The 14,976-nt window shown below is 39.0% G+C and overlaps 1 protein-coding gene across 3 annotated transcripts in view; it reads left to right on the top strand.

The window, feature by feature from the left end:
* The first annotated feature begins 4,417 nt into the window (after positions 1-4,417).
* LOC307267128 (leucine zipper putative tumor suppressor 2 homolog) overlaps positions 4,418-14,976 on the top strand; it is a 31,597-nt gene continuing 21,038 nt past the window's right edge. For 2 of the 3 annotated variants that reach the window (XM_080049363.1, XM_080049361.1), the window contains exon 1: positions 4,418-4,582. The gene's annotated coding sequence lies outside the window, so the exon portion shown is untranslated. Of the gene's footprint in view, positions 4,583-7,232; positions 7,310-8,333; positions 8,365-8,864; positions 8,983-9,270; positions 9,364-10,064; positions 11,496-14,976 lie in introns of those variants that run through there. The other variant, XR_013845390.1, reaches the window with a different exon arrangement.

Genomic DNA, 14,976 nt, shown 5'->3' with positions numbered 1-14,976 from the left:
AAATGACAAAGCCATTCCCTTGGCACGGTGATATAGACAGTTTAAACGAGGGCGTCTGTGGCACCTCCCAGCCAATAACGCCAAAAGGGGGCCGAGCCTTGCCAAAAATGTCAACATTCATATCAAGTGACACGTCCCGACTATAGAATATAAACCTGCAGAAACATTTGCAAATCAATCATACTCTGTCTATATGAGATAGGTTAGGAGAATAGGGACACGTGTAGAATACTGATTGCTTTGTTATTACAAGACATATGGAACTATGAGTCATGATCGACTTGTCCTTGATTAGGAGAAGCATAAAAACCATATGCTCCATTCAGCCGACAGACAAACACTTTAATGTGAATGACCTCATTCCAATACTGACTCTGCAGCTTCCATAGAAATACAGTTTATAGCTGCTATCAGTCAAACTTTTAATTAAATCACTGGTTTGTCATTGTCACTTTCCATACTTTTCTCTTCCATTACATTCTTGAACATCACAACCAAACTTTTTTTTGAGGATATCAGTTTTACGTTTAATGCAAGATGAAAATGTTTAGTTAAATTTGCTGAGGCACTCATCCATCCATGAACTCCGACCTACATGTCTTCTGTTTTTGTGCACACACAATTTTCAGCAACAAACGATCGTTAGATATTGGGTGTGCTCCCTTTCAGTTTTAAATTCAAACAAAGCGGTTTAGATGGTGTAGCTATACAGCTAGCCACATCAGTTGGCTTGTTTACAACCTCTGTGCTCCTCTGACTGCTTGTAATTCTTGTTCTGTTGGAATTTGATTGATGACTGTTTGTGTGTTCCAGGATCTCAGTGATAAACACAATGTTACCTAACTCCTCATGGACAAGACTATGGAAAAAATAGGGAATGGCTTGTAATAAACCAGCCATATGAAATCCTTGAATATATTGTTACTTGTATCACTCGACCACATGAAAATATTTTTTTCTGATTTGGTACATTTGACTTCTTTTTTCTTCAGCCTGTGGTTACAACCTGCTGGTTTTCCATAAAGTAACAACATTTTTATTTACTACTGACTCACACAGCCTTGGAGGCAGGTCAGAATGCACAGAGCGCATGATACACAGTTTTGTTTGTTCCCCTGCTGAGCTGACAACACTGGGAGAGCTGCAGAGAAAGGGGAAAAAGTAACAAAACAGATGTGTGTGTGTGTGTGTGTGTGTGTGTGTGTGTGTGTGTGTGTGTGTGTGTGTGTGTGTGTGTGTGTTTGGGTTCAGGTGTCAGCAGGTCATTCCTCTTGTTCTCCCTGCTTTACATTCATGCAAATTTGCTTTGGTCAAACCCTTTTCCTCCTCGCTTCTTTGCATTGCTTCAGTAGGATTGGATTGGGCTTACTAGGGTTTTTGGGTGGAGGTTACTTGTTTTCATTTCATATGCTGACGATAGGATTTTTAAATGATGTTTGTCGTTCTTGCGACTAGAAACACGTCAAGTTAAAGTAACTACGAGAAGCTTTCAGTTTTTGTTGATTCTAGCGCCCCCTTTGGACTAAAGTGGTAGGGTTTTTAGACACCAGCGCCTACTGTCCTAAAGATCTTTGCTAGCACATACCAGCGGCGCATGCATTTGTTTGGAAAGTGAGTGAAAGAGAGACGACAGGATGCATCCCGATAAGGTTTTATTTGTATGTGACTTTGTAAGATTTATAATGGTAAATTGACAATGCTGAAGAAAAGCTAACTTTGGTTTAGTACCATATGGATGGTCTTGTTGCAAAGGGGGATAAAAATACATATCTCGTAAGTGATATTCAAAAGTGCACAAATGGGAATGTCAAGTAAGTACACAAATCCCATCTGGGAATATCCTTAAAAATACATTCCAGGATTCCTCTGCACTTGCCTAATGAATCATAATGGGAAGTATAGTGCAGTTTCACATGCAGGAAAATGGCCTCTGAAATAGCAGAGACTTTCTGAGTTGCAGCGTCACTGACCAATTACTTTTCACCAATTATCTCCATCTGGCGAGTTTTGAATAAAATGAGCTCGGAGTGGACGCAGAGAGGAGGTCATTATGAGACAAACACAGTCTAATTGCTAGATAGGCTGCCTTAGGGGGCAATGATAGGGATCTTGGGCATGCACAAACACACACACACACACACACACACACACACACACACACACACCCCCGGCCCAGGCCAGGAGGAACACAATGTCCCCACGCTTCACTGGCCAGGAGCAGACGGTCGGGGTTGGGATTTAGGGCGTCATTATCAACAGACACGCTGCATTCAACCCACACACAATTATCAATTACTGTAACAACTCTTCTCGAATTCTCTAGTGGCCGGATAAGTGAGGGACCGTTTTCCCTTCGTTCCCATCAGGGCCTGATTGCTGGAAGAAACCTCAACAGCTTCACAAAGACGCCCAGTTCACTAAATCCAATTCCCGTGCAAATGGGAGTTCTTTGAAAATTAAGGGGAAATGTAGGGAATGTGCACCCAAAGAGAATGAGACAAGGGGCAAACAGAAAGTCCTTGTTTTTTGTCTTATGAAGTCTGCTAATTAGTTTGTGGGCATAGATTTAAAAGAAGTGTTATATCTTCCTTGCATTGCATCAATAAAGCCTTGTATATCTACGTTTACATGTTTTACTTCAAATATGATTCATCTTTTCTACTTTGTTATAGTGGTGTCTTTATTTGACAATCTTTTGTGATGCTTTTAATCGTTTGTTTTCAGACTGCAATATCTCAGCAACTATTGAATGGATTGTCTTGAAATTTTGGTCACATATTCTTGGTCCCAAGAGGATGAATTGAATTGTAATGAATATGATGATCCACATTCAATCTAGCGCCACCATGAGGTTGACATGTGTTGCGTTTTTAAGTAAAATGTCTCAACAGCTCTGTATTTGGCTCGATCAAATGTCTTTTAAATAACTTTGGTGATCATCCAAAAAAATAAGTATATATATATCATCAGATCAGATTTTCTTAATCGTCCAATACTTTAGTTTATGACCAAATACTTGCAAATTATGAATTCTGAAGACAATCCCAAAAGTCTCTAGTCACACTTTGTTGTTAGTGCTTACTGGCCAATTTTGGCGCGTTTACACCTAAGTAAAGATGATAAATATAGTCAACACTATACTAGCAAGTAAGTTAGCATTTTCATTGTGAGCATTTAGCAAAACCGTATGCATTACTGTCGCTGCAGATTATTAGTGATGTTTGAACTTTCTTTGTTAGCCTGAAAGATTTTAATCACCATGCTTGGCTTTGCTGTATGGAGATTAAGACATCAGTTTGTATTAAACATGATGATTGAATTAATTGTAATAATACAATGGCGTGCACTGTATGTTATTATGGTATGTGGCACGAGGGTCAGTCAGAGTTTATCTCTAAAATTAAAGAGCAAAGAGGGAATTTTAATATGATTCTTATCTCATTTTCTTGCCTTTGTGAAGAAAAAAAAAACCCACAGTGACATTGAAAATCCCTCTGTGGTCTCTGCTGGACTATGTATAGCTTTGTTTTACTCCTGTGGAGCGGAAAGGAAAGGCTTGCCTAATAGGGTTGAGGTCAGTCAGGTATGACCTCGTTCTACATGTTTATTAGCAGAGAACTGGTTGTGCTGGAAAAAAAGCTGCAAATCTAGGCTATACCTTATCTTCAACTCAAAGTGCTGTAGGGCTCTGTATTGGAACCCCTTTACGACCCAACGACAAGGTGAGTCTATTTAGCCACTATTGGACCTGACTTAAATATTGTAATGTGTCTACATAGGCTACAGCAAAATAGAATAAAATATATTGCTGATTAAAGTAGACCATATTGGGACCAGAGAATGTTATCTGACTTTAGAGCAGATTGTGAACAAAAGTAGGCCTATGGTAGTGCTACTGCGCAATGAGGTGTGTGTGTGTGTGTGTGTGTGTGTGTGTGTGTGTGTGTGTGTGTGTGTGTGCGCGTGTGCGTGTGCGTGTGCGTGTGTGTGTGTGTGTGTGTGTGTGTACGTGTGTCTGTGTAGCCCAGGTACATCAAGCAAGACACAGACAGGAATATACCGGAAACTATGGATCAAAATAAAACGGATAAATAAAACCAATTAAAAAACTGAATTTTAATTAGCATTTTCCAAAGAAATAATATTTCTGTTGGCCTACGATCAGTTTGTACAAAATCAAATATTATGCGATCCACAAAACAACTGTGGACGTCCATTTCTGCCAGTTAAATAAAAATACAAATATGAAAAAGAAGCATTGATATTATTAAAACGCTTATAAAAGTAGCCCGTCTTGTTTTGAAAGCTGTAACCGGATGTATCTTGTATTTCTTCATTAGCTTACCGAAAGTTTCTAAACACGAGCACCGCGCCTGTCCCGCCCGCTCCCCTTCACAACAACACACGCTCTCCCCTCGGCAGGAAGAGGAACAAATACAGACAGAAGAACATTTAAAACATGCAGTTTATATCAACAAACTCTTTGGTGAAGTTACGAATGTGTGGATAAGACTTGAATTTAAAACATCGCATGTAGATTTTCTTCAGCTGCCCTGGACTGCCCAGTTCTCCTCCGTGCATGGTAAGATCGACTTTTACTTCATTTTGTACTGTAAATAACATAATACAAAATAACAATTTGTTATCTATAGAAGTCATGCTTTTTAACTACCCTGTATGTGTAATGTGGTCTTACTTGAAAATAACGTATGCCTTTAAGTATCTACTTTAGGGCACTCATTAGGTAGCCTAGATACGACCCTTTGCACAGGTGTGTGTGAAGGTTAAATGAGTCCCTTATGGTTGCTATTGTTCCCCTTCTTATGCTAATGCAGACACACTGTAGGACATTTAGTGTAGGCCTACTTTTTTATATGTGAACTATCCCAAACATACTCTTGTTATAATGTAAAATATCGCCTGAAGTCTTTGTTTCCCTTTTTAAAAAAAACACTGTTTTTTTCACTTAGGTTATTTGTCTTTATTTTGGTAATGTTATTATCACCATATGCATCAGTCGAGGCAGGCAGAGTGGCTTCAGACATAACAAAGTGCCTCCTAGACCCATTTCCTGTTCAGACTCAAGCCAGTCACAAACACACACATTTCCTTATCAAGGGAAACTCCATCCATACCCTCAAACAACTCTTACTGCTTTGATCTGTAAGAAACAGAAACTTGGTGCTTATCATGTTAAAAAGTTTATTTTTTTAGTAAAGGCATATGTCACTAATTTAAGACCCATACATTGTAGTTCTGGTTCTGTTTTGTTCAGTGTTGATGAGCTTGATTTACTCTGTCATACAGCTTAAAACATTAATTTTTCTACTATAGAGACTTGAAATCTAGATATGTGCCATAGAAAATCAATGTGGTGAAGACTTGGGAAAAAAAAAATCTTGAAAAAATCAAATGTGGCAACAAACTAAATACCCACAATCCCCTGTTGTGGGAACAGTGGAAATCTTTTAAATCCCAGTGAGCAACACTAAACAATTCACATGCAATTTTTTTTTTGTCAAGCTTGTCAGTAGAAAAAGAAAGAAGAAAAAAAAAAGTTATTCAGAACTTGTACTGGCAGACTAGCCCTTGGGGTGCAGCAGTACCATATGTGAATTCTTAAAATGAGTGGCATTCCCCCTCTGCTGCTGTCTTGAGCCTCTTTTACCCTGACACAGAGGCACTTTTCTGGGGTTTATTACATTTCCAGGTGCACCATAGCACCAGTACCCAATGATTAAAACTTACTTGGAGAAACAAGGATATCACCCAGCATTTTGCGCACAAAAGTTAGATTTTCTTTTAGATTTATGCTTGTACAGAGGGTTTGTGTTGTGTTTATACACCCCAAAAAATTCCCCCAAGTGTGCTCATTTAAGTAATGAGGTTGAAAAACAACCTACTGTCTATTTTTGTGCGTAGCTTCCTCATTTGTATAGTCATTTGGCAAAAGATGAAAACATGACAAAATAGAACAAACAAACAACGACTCCCCAGGCTACAGGCGTGAAACCCCTAACTCGGCAGGATGTTGTATTCAAATTTCCCTCAGTCTAAACACACACACACACACACACACACACACACACACACACACACACACACACACACACACACACACACACACACACACACACACACACACACACACACACACACACACACACTAGGGTCAAGTGCTTACCTCAGCGAGCTTTCAAAGGGCGGACTGTGTGAGCCTACACAGTGGGAGGCCTCTGTTTATTTGCATTGATAATTTCCCAAGTGATTTTGTAAACACATGGCAAGCAAGTTATTCTCAGAGAGGAAACTGCTTTGTCAGCATATCGCCCCTACAGTGTCAATGCCTCTGTCTTTTACGTGAACGGAATATTATGAGTCTGATTGTTTGTGATTGGGGCTTTTGATCACATCTGAATACAGTATTATATCTGCTACATATATGAAAAACAAACAAATAAAAGTGAGATTTTTTTTGGTGGATAAAATGGGCAAGCCGAGCCTTCAGCCATAGTGACAGGTTCATCATTTAAGAATGACTGGAAAGATGCAGCGCCCCCTTGAGGGATCTCAAAATCAATCAGGAAATCAATATAGGAATGTATATTAGCGGGAGGATGATGATGGCAAAATTAAAATAATAATAAACAATACGAATAATAATCCATCTCATCGCTAATTGTACTCTTTTGAATACATTCATTTGATTCCCAATCAAGGTAGACTGGTAAGAATTGCATAACATCCTTAGTATGCACTTTAAAACTGTTGTGAAATGAAAAATAATAGAATTCTAAACATGAGATTAAAACACGATTAACTATGACAATGTTACATATAATATGTTCTGTGATTAATCGCAATTAAATTTTCTTCGTTTGACCGCCCTTATCATAATAACTAAATAAATACTACTACTAGTATGTCCTTATGTGAACAATGTAAGGTCATGCCTTATAAATTATCCATATGAACCAACACACCTTGTTGGTTTCTACACTCTAAAAAGTATATTTTTGAAAAGTTGAAGTAACGCACTGTTTTGAATAAGTCTGACTCGGTTTTCTGCTTTAGCGATGGCAACGTACTTTTGTGGATTACATCAAATTGAAATTGTACTGTACTACATAGACCTGACATTGACTTGCTTTTCTTATGCAAATGAAAGCGCTTCAATTAGGTTTTCCTGTCTAACGTCATGACGTGGACGTTTACGTCAACGTCTTTTTCAGCTAAAATTTTCCTGTGAAGCCGCCATGTTTTCTCCTCGCACTCGTCTCGCACACGGTCACGGCGCCCCAACAAAACGGTAAGTCTAATACAGACAAAGTAATGTTTTACAAATGTTAATTGTCAGATAATACATTTTCTGCCTGTAATGGTTACAGTTTTTCGTCTTAAGGTTAACGTCAGTAAGCTAAACTGAGCCGGACCAGCAAAGTCATGCTGTGTCCTTCAGGTTAGCTTATAATTTTCGATTAATTTATCTGATTCTGTGAGAAATTGTTGGCCATTTGTTCAAACCATTTGTGTGTAAAACTTCCTGTGGCATTTAAAGGTGATAGTTTGGCTGTTAACTGGTCAGTAATTAATTGCATTTTGCCAGCGGACACATGTAGAGTGAACGGTTAGTAATTTGCGCGCGGTGCTGAGTGCTCTGCTCTCCGGGTTAGCATGCTGTGTAGGCTACTGGTAAGGCCAGATACATTTACATTTCTTTACCACCGAGCTGCGTGCGCCTGTTGTTCAGTACACCGTGTGTGTGTGTGTGTGTGTGTGTGTGTGTGTGTGTGTGTGTGTGTGTTTGTGTGTTACTGCCGTCACCGCATCCGTTGCTATCAACGTTTTTAGTATGAATACTCAGGCAGCACCAATGAGAGTCGCATGCCGTTCTGATGAAAGCACGGAGGTGAGTCCGGCTGCTAAATAAACAACACCACTACTATTATATTAGTTTGCTAGCGGACAGGTAGAATAAACTGAACTGCGCCCGCGTGTCTGTTTGGGCCATTCGTTCCTACGTGTGTGTGTGTCATGTAGTTCTCGTGACAACCAAACACTCAACCTAGCTGTGAAACGCAGTGATAACTGCCTCTGTGGCTTGTTTGACATGGAGGCAGCAGCGGTGAAACCCCATAGTTATACGTTTCTCGGTGGTTAAAGCATTCACCAGTCCAGCTCATATTAGTTTGCTATATCGCAGCAGACTGTTTTCTCCTTCTTTACCACATTTGGCTTAACATTGAAATGAAACGCCACTCCCTTAGTTAATATTAATGCATGTTTAATTTTCTTTTCATGATTCTTTCCCTGATTGGTGGTGGTTACTTCAGGCCTGGACACAAATAATTGAACTACCCAAAGGTAAGTTAAACTGCAGTATTGAGTGCTAATGACAGTGCTATTTATAAGGCTTCAATGTGGCTGTGTAGCCACATTCAGTTTACCATGCAGGGTTAGAGTACAAGTTACTGCACCCTGCCAATGGCATGTATTTCTATACGTCAGGCAAATTGTTTTTCCAGTTCAGCCACAGTCCTTTTTAAAGCCATTTGTAGCCCTCATTATAAAAGTGTGCGAAGGATTCTCCTCAAAAGGATTAAACAGTGTGAAAATTAAAACTCATGTTGGGGAGGTGACGATAAGAAAAATGTAGTCAGGTGACGCAGCTTTGTTGTGACAAATGGCCATAAAAAGCTTATAGCCACTTTCAAAACAGTGGCAAAGTGCTATAGAGCATAATAACACATTTAATACTGAGATTATATGATTTTTTTATTCAGGACACATGAAGATCCATAGTAAGATTGTATACAGAGTGAAGTAATTTGCATTTTCTTTTATTAATTCACTATTTGTTTTAGATCCATTCTGAGTTCCTGTGGTTCATGGCTGTTCCTGGGTCCATGGCCCAGTTACAGTCACTCAAGTCAGCCGATCAAAGGTGGATCAACAGGCCAAATGACGGACACTTTGGACCAGGTACATTTGGAGCATCAAACAAAACAAGTTTCCTTGGTAGCTTAGAGGGTGTCAGAGTTTCCCTATCTTTTACAGATACATAACAAGGGCAGACCATTATAGTGTCTTTAATATATGCAGCTCATGTTTCACCATCACACCATTGAGCTTACATTTATTTTCTAATGAAACTCTGGCATTACAAATGTCCATTTATTTTTAAATAAATTGTAGGATTTAAGTTTTAAGAGTGTCTTCGATTATGAAACTGATTTGAATTGAAAATTAATCAATATCATGTTGTCCTAGACTGACGACATTCTTCTTCGGAGGGAGTGTGTACCGAAAGCCTTCATCATCTGCCTCGCAGAGGATACAGATGACCTGATCAAGGAATATCCGGTAAGCTTCAACAGTTACACTTTTATGCAGGTTGAACAGGTGTTATAAAGTTCGGTCTACTTACGAGCGTAGTTCACGTCAACCGGGTAACTTTAATCTTTCATCACTCGTCCATGGCTGTGACTCATGCCCGACGGTGACTCTGCGCGCGTGTGTTAGTGTGCGCGCGCATGTGTGTCTGCAGTGCCGATACACACACACACACACACACACAGAGGGACAGACAGATTTGGCAGACTAGCTTTTATCATCCCCAAATAGTTTGTAAAATGAATAAATGCGTGTCTCCAGAACATATTTAAAAACTGTATTAGCGGGGGAGAGAGAAAGGTTTTCGTTTATTGATTTTACCTAAATGGTTATGATTTACTAACCGGTTACACATGTACACGTGCACACCCCTACTCTAGATTGCAACAAATATGCAAAATATGACTAGAAATTATTTGATTTACTGTTGTACATTCATACGATAGAGGTACTAGTATAGTGGAAAAGTAAGTCAAGGGCCCTGAAAAAAATACAGATAAAATCAAGACACAAAGTATACTTGAATTACTCATTAGAATAATTAGTGCATGTTCACAAAATTGGACTCAAGACTAATGCCAGTGATATTATTGTACCATACAAGGTTCATAGTTAGTTACTGCATACAAGTGCAAAGTGATGACAGTGATGTTTTGTGTCATGTACTGTAGGACTCTGGAGCAGCTCGCCATTGCAGTGTTTGTCTTTTGAAAGGATGGGGAAGGACTGCAGGAGCCACCTGAAAACATGGGCCTCTTCATCGAGAGTGTGGAGGTTTTGCATGGACTGACCTGAACCTAGCTTTTCCAACACCCCTTTCTTTCACTTTTGAGGTGCTCCAGAAAATCATCATGCATCTCAAGCAACATAAGATGTCCCCCAAATCCTAAAATCTGTATGGCAGACTTGAAAACAGTGACTACACATGAGAGACAAATATTCTTCAAACCACAAGGTGATATACACAAATTTTGTCACACGTTTTTGGAAGAGCAGGTGAAAGGTTCCATTTTTGTTTCGATATGGTCCAAAAAGAACAAAACACACTGGCTGTAGAGCAGAATCTATGTTTAGCACGCACAAGAATACATAACTTTGGTGTTTTTGATGGTTTTATGCATTACTATGCACACAGTTTGTCAGATTTAAAACTGTAAAAGAAGTTCCTTTTTATATTTACAGACACTATCTCAATATGTATTATCACTTATAAGTAAAACCATTTTTGGAATAATTTTTTAAAACTTATTTTTAAATAAAAGGTGAAATGTTGAGATGGTATCATATTGACTTGGAGGATTTTTATAACTTTAACTGGCGGCTGCCAGAAACAAGGAAAAAAGGACAACTTGCATTACACACCGTGTTTGTCTGATTTAAAACTGTAAAAAAAGAAAAAAACCTGTGAGTCATTACATTGAGAAACTATCAATATTTCAGCTTAGTATAAACATATTTGGACTTACTTTTTCAAACATATTTCAAAATTAAAGGTGAAATGGTGATAGTATATTTATAATGACTTACAAGATCTTTTTATTTTTATTTTTTTTAAGGTGAAGTCACCGATTCCTGAGACTGCTTGTAGTCCTAATCACTTTCTCAAAAATCTGTAAATATATCCTCACGATTTTGCGCTGAAAACCAATTCAGTGTCTTCCATTACAATGCCTATGCTCTGTAAACGGGCATGTGGTTCTCCGGTGGGCCCCTTTTGTTAACATACCCTTTGTTTACATACCAGTTTGCTGAGCCTAGGCTGTGTTTTTTTCCCCACACAATTTAAAACTATGTAAAAAAAAATACCAAAAGTGATTTGACAACAAGCGGTCTCCAGAATCCCTGACTCCACCTTAAACTGACGGCTGCCAGAAACATGGAAAAGGCTTACCTGCATTACACTGGTTGTCTGGTTTAAAACTGTAAAATATTTTTTCCTTTCCCATGTTAAATTACACTGTGACTATACTGGCTATAGCTGGTTATAATGGATTCTATATTGGAAAGATATGGGAAATATGTTGCTTGCCCGACTGTTATACACTGAAATGTGTTCGAAGGTATTGGCACTTTGTTTTCTACTTTTATTCAATAAAGTATATTAAAACAAACTGATTTGAAAATGTGATTTTATTTTAGAAGCAATTTTAAGTTGAATAAACTTAATTCAATCCTGTGTTACCGGTTGCCTTAATTCAATTAAGTTGGTCCAACTGTTTTCTTTTAGGTTCTACGGAAGCAATATTTTACTTTAGGATTAAACAAGAAATTGAGTCAGAAAACACTGACATTTTAAGTTGTTGTCCCTTAATTTTAAGTTGGATTAATGCAAACTTTTGATTTGAAAACAAACAAACTATTAAGTTGATCTGACTTAAAACAATTGTTTAAGTGTAACTTACATTCTTTAGTTCAATAAACTTAATTCAATCCTGTGTTACCGGTTGCCCTAATTCAATTAAGTTGGTTCAACTTTTTTCTTTTTAGAGTGTAGTTTGACTTTGTAGAAATAGGGAGACAGACAGTGATGAAGCTGTGAGTATTTATTAGTGTAACAGGTCACGTTTCATAATAGATGATGTTGTGTTTTCTGTAAGTGATACTTCTCCATCGTGCTGCTGGTGTGAATGTAGCCGTTGGTCCATTTCAAACTGAACGAAGGTCAAGTCTTGTCATTCTTTTTATTCGGCTACACAAACCGTCTCTTTTAAGATGGAATAATAAAGAGAAACTTTAGCAGACCAGACAACAATGGAGGACGTAGTGGGTGTAACACTGTCGGGAAAATGAAGACTGTTGTTGTTATTACGTTTTCCTGAGGGCCTGTCATGTCGGATGCAATGCTGATATAGCGCTTTTTTGGGTTTGCTATGTTTATGTAGCGTTTCTATTGTGTTAAAGTTAATCTCATGTTGCTGGATCCTAGCCTACTATAATTAGTGATGTTGCAGAGTTTACCCACACCACAGTCTAGTATACAGTGTGGTTTTACTTACAATGAGTTGTGACGCACACTAGGCTACAAGCTTAAGTCTGTTTAGGCTCCACATGACAAAGGTAGGAACACAAAATTAGTTAGAAAGACATGAATCTCATGGAATCATGTCTTGAAATGTATTTGTGCTAAAACAAGACTGGCTGTATGTCTATTTGTATCTGTTTGGGGGTTTTAAATGGATAGTTCAGTAATTTTCTTCGCAAGGTAAAAGCAGTGAAAAAAATCTTACATTAAGTGTACAATTGAATGGATATTTATTTTTTAGGTAAGCATTTATATGTGGCGAAAACCATTTTTATGATGGCCCCCTCTGCAAAAGTACATACGCTGTCTTCTACTACAGCAACATCTCCCCTAACTCCTTATAGTGACTGCGCTGATCACCATCTCCATAAGGTAACACACTAACTATTATGCAAAAGTACCTCAACCTCATTTAACCCCAGTTCAATTAAAAAAATACTGAACTATCCCTTTAAGAATCTGCTGTAGTGTCCACAACACACACAGCATGTTGACTAAACAAAGGCAGCACCGTTGGCCTTCACCACTGCCCCTCCCTTTGTTCCTCTTAGAGAAAAATAGATTTTCATCTACATAGTTTCTAATGTTTTTTTGAACCTGTGTGCAGCAGCAGAGAGGTCTTACTGTGACAAGGTGGTTCAGGTCAGACATGATTAAGTTGTCAGTCACTGAAATCACTTTTTCTGAGAACTCTTCGACCCTGGTCTGCTTGATACAGGTCTGTTAATAACATAGCAACACAGTATTTTAAAATGTAATCTACCTGCCAAACTTGAAACTGTTTGTTGTTCAATCAGTCCTGTTGATATCGGAGCTGAAACAATTAGCTGAGGCATATAAAGGTGATTGATAAATGATTGATGGATCGTCAAAACAGTTCACAATACATTTTCTGTAATTTTTAAGCAAAAATCGCAGCAAAAATTAATTAGTTCCAGACCAGCTTAGTTGTTAGTCTGATGTGATAATAATCACATTTTGACTTGCCCTTGACTTTAAAACAAGACATTTAAATCGTCACTAACCTTATTGACTGATGGAGGCCCTGTGCTGTATGTCCCCTCTCCTGGATTGCATTGGTATTATTAGTCACTAGCCAGCGCTGTTTTTGGATCACAGCTGGACTGCACAGCTGTCTGAGGGCACTAGGAGGCAGAGGCCAAGGTTACAGATAGACCCATGATCCCCTAGCCTTGAGATGGGATGGGACTACAATTGCTAAAATTGCACAAAAAAACTGGTGGTTGAAAATGCACTGATTGACATAGTTTACTGAGACAATTGCATAGAACAGAGCTACCATTAATGATTTTGGTAATATACCTGTAATTTTCCTACAGGAACAAGTGAAACTGTCTAAGGGCTATAAGCATGACCCACAATGTGCGCCCTTATTTAGTCTTTCCTGAGAGTTGACCCGCGTCGCTGCATCCTTTTCCTGCAGCCACTTTGAGAATGAGACTCTGCAGCTCTGATTAGATTTACAGTTTGGTAAACACTCTGATAAGATGCCAAAACACAACGGAGGGACTTCTCTGCTCTTACAGCAAAGTCACCGTCAGTGACATCACTTAGTGACAGCGGGACAAAGTGTTCTTAAGGAGGGGGAGAGGGGGGGACACTCCTAGATTCAGGATACCACTCTGAAGAAATCCACAATTTGTTCATACATTGTGTGCACTGAAAAAGATCTGGTATTAAAACACAGCCTAGGCTCTGTAAACAGGCATGTAAACAAAAGGTATGTAAACAAAAGGGCTCAGACCAGCCCACTGTAGCTAGCAACATGCCCATTTACAGAGCCCAGGCTGTGTATTGAATGGATTTTTTTTTCAGTGCTCACACAGTACAGACAGGTAGCGGATTGAGAGGAGATATTCACTGATTTTGTCAAAAAAGTGATTTTGTCGACAAGCATTCTCCAGAATCACTGACTCCACCTTTAATTCTCAGATTGATGGAAAGACATGTGCAGTGCAAACGGGCTCTCAGAGGCCAAGGTTTCTCAAAGGACGTGGGCATAACTTTGTTACGTTTGGCCTTGATACGGAGCCAGAGCTTACACTTGAAAAGGAATTTGTGTGAGGAGATTTTTTTTTCCACGAAATGTGCACGTGGTGGTTGACTACTTAATCATCTGTTGTCACTTGTGGATGATTGCATTGCGTGTTCAAAAAGTAGCAGAAAAAAAAAAGCTTAAATAGCACCGTGGCCCGTTCTCACGAGCAGCTGTGATTAGGATGGTGGTGAGTGTGTGATCATGACATTCACAGCTGCTGTAGCGTGGCCCATATGTGCTGACGTACGAGCCTGAAGCCCTTTTTAAATGCCAGTCATTCTCTTGTTGCTCTCACTCATTTTCAATCGCTCGCTCGCTCGCTCACTCACTCACTCACTCACTCACTCACTCACTCACTCACTCACTCACTCACTCACTCACTCACTCACTCACTCACTCACTCACTCACTCACTCACTCACTCACTCACTCACTCACTCACTCACTCACTCACTCACTCACCAGCTGTGCCAACTGTGTGGTTAGGAACATGAGAAAACACA

This window comes from Ammodytes marinus (genome assembly GCF_949987685.1).
Source record: "Ammodytes marinus genome assembly, chromosome: 20".
Lineage (NCBI taxonomy): Eukaryota > Metazoa > Chordata > Actinopteri > Uranoscopiformes > Ammodytidae > Ammodytes > Ammodytes marinus.
This window is presented reverse-complemented; position numbering and strand designations above follow the sequence as displayed.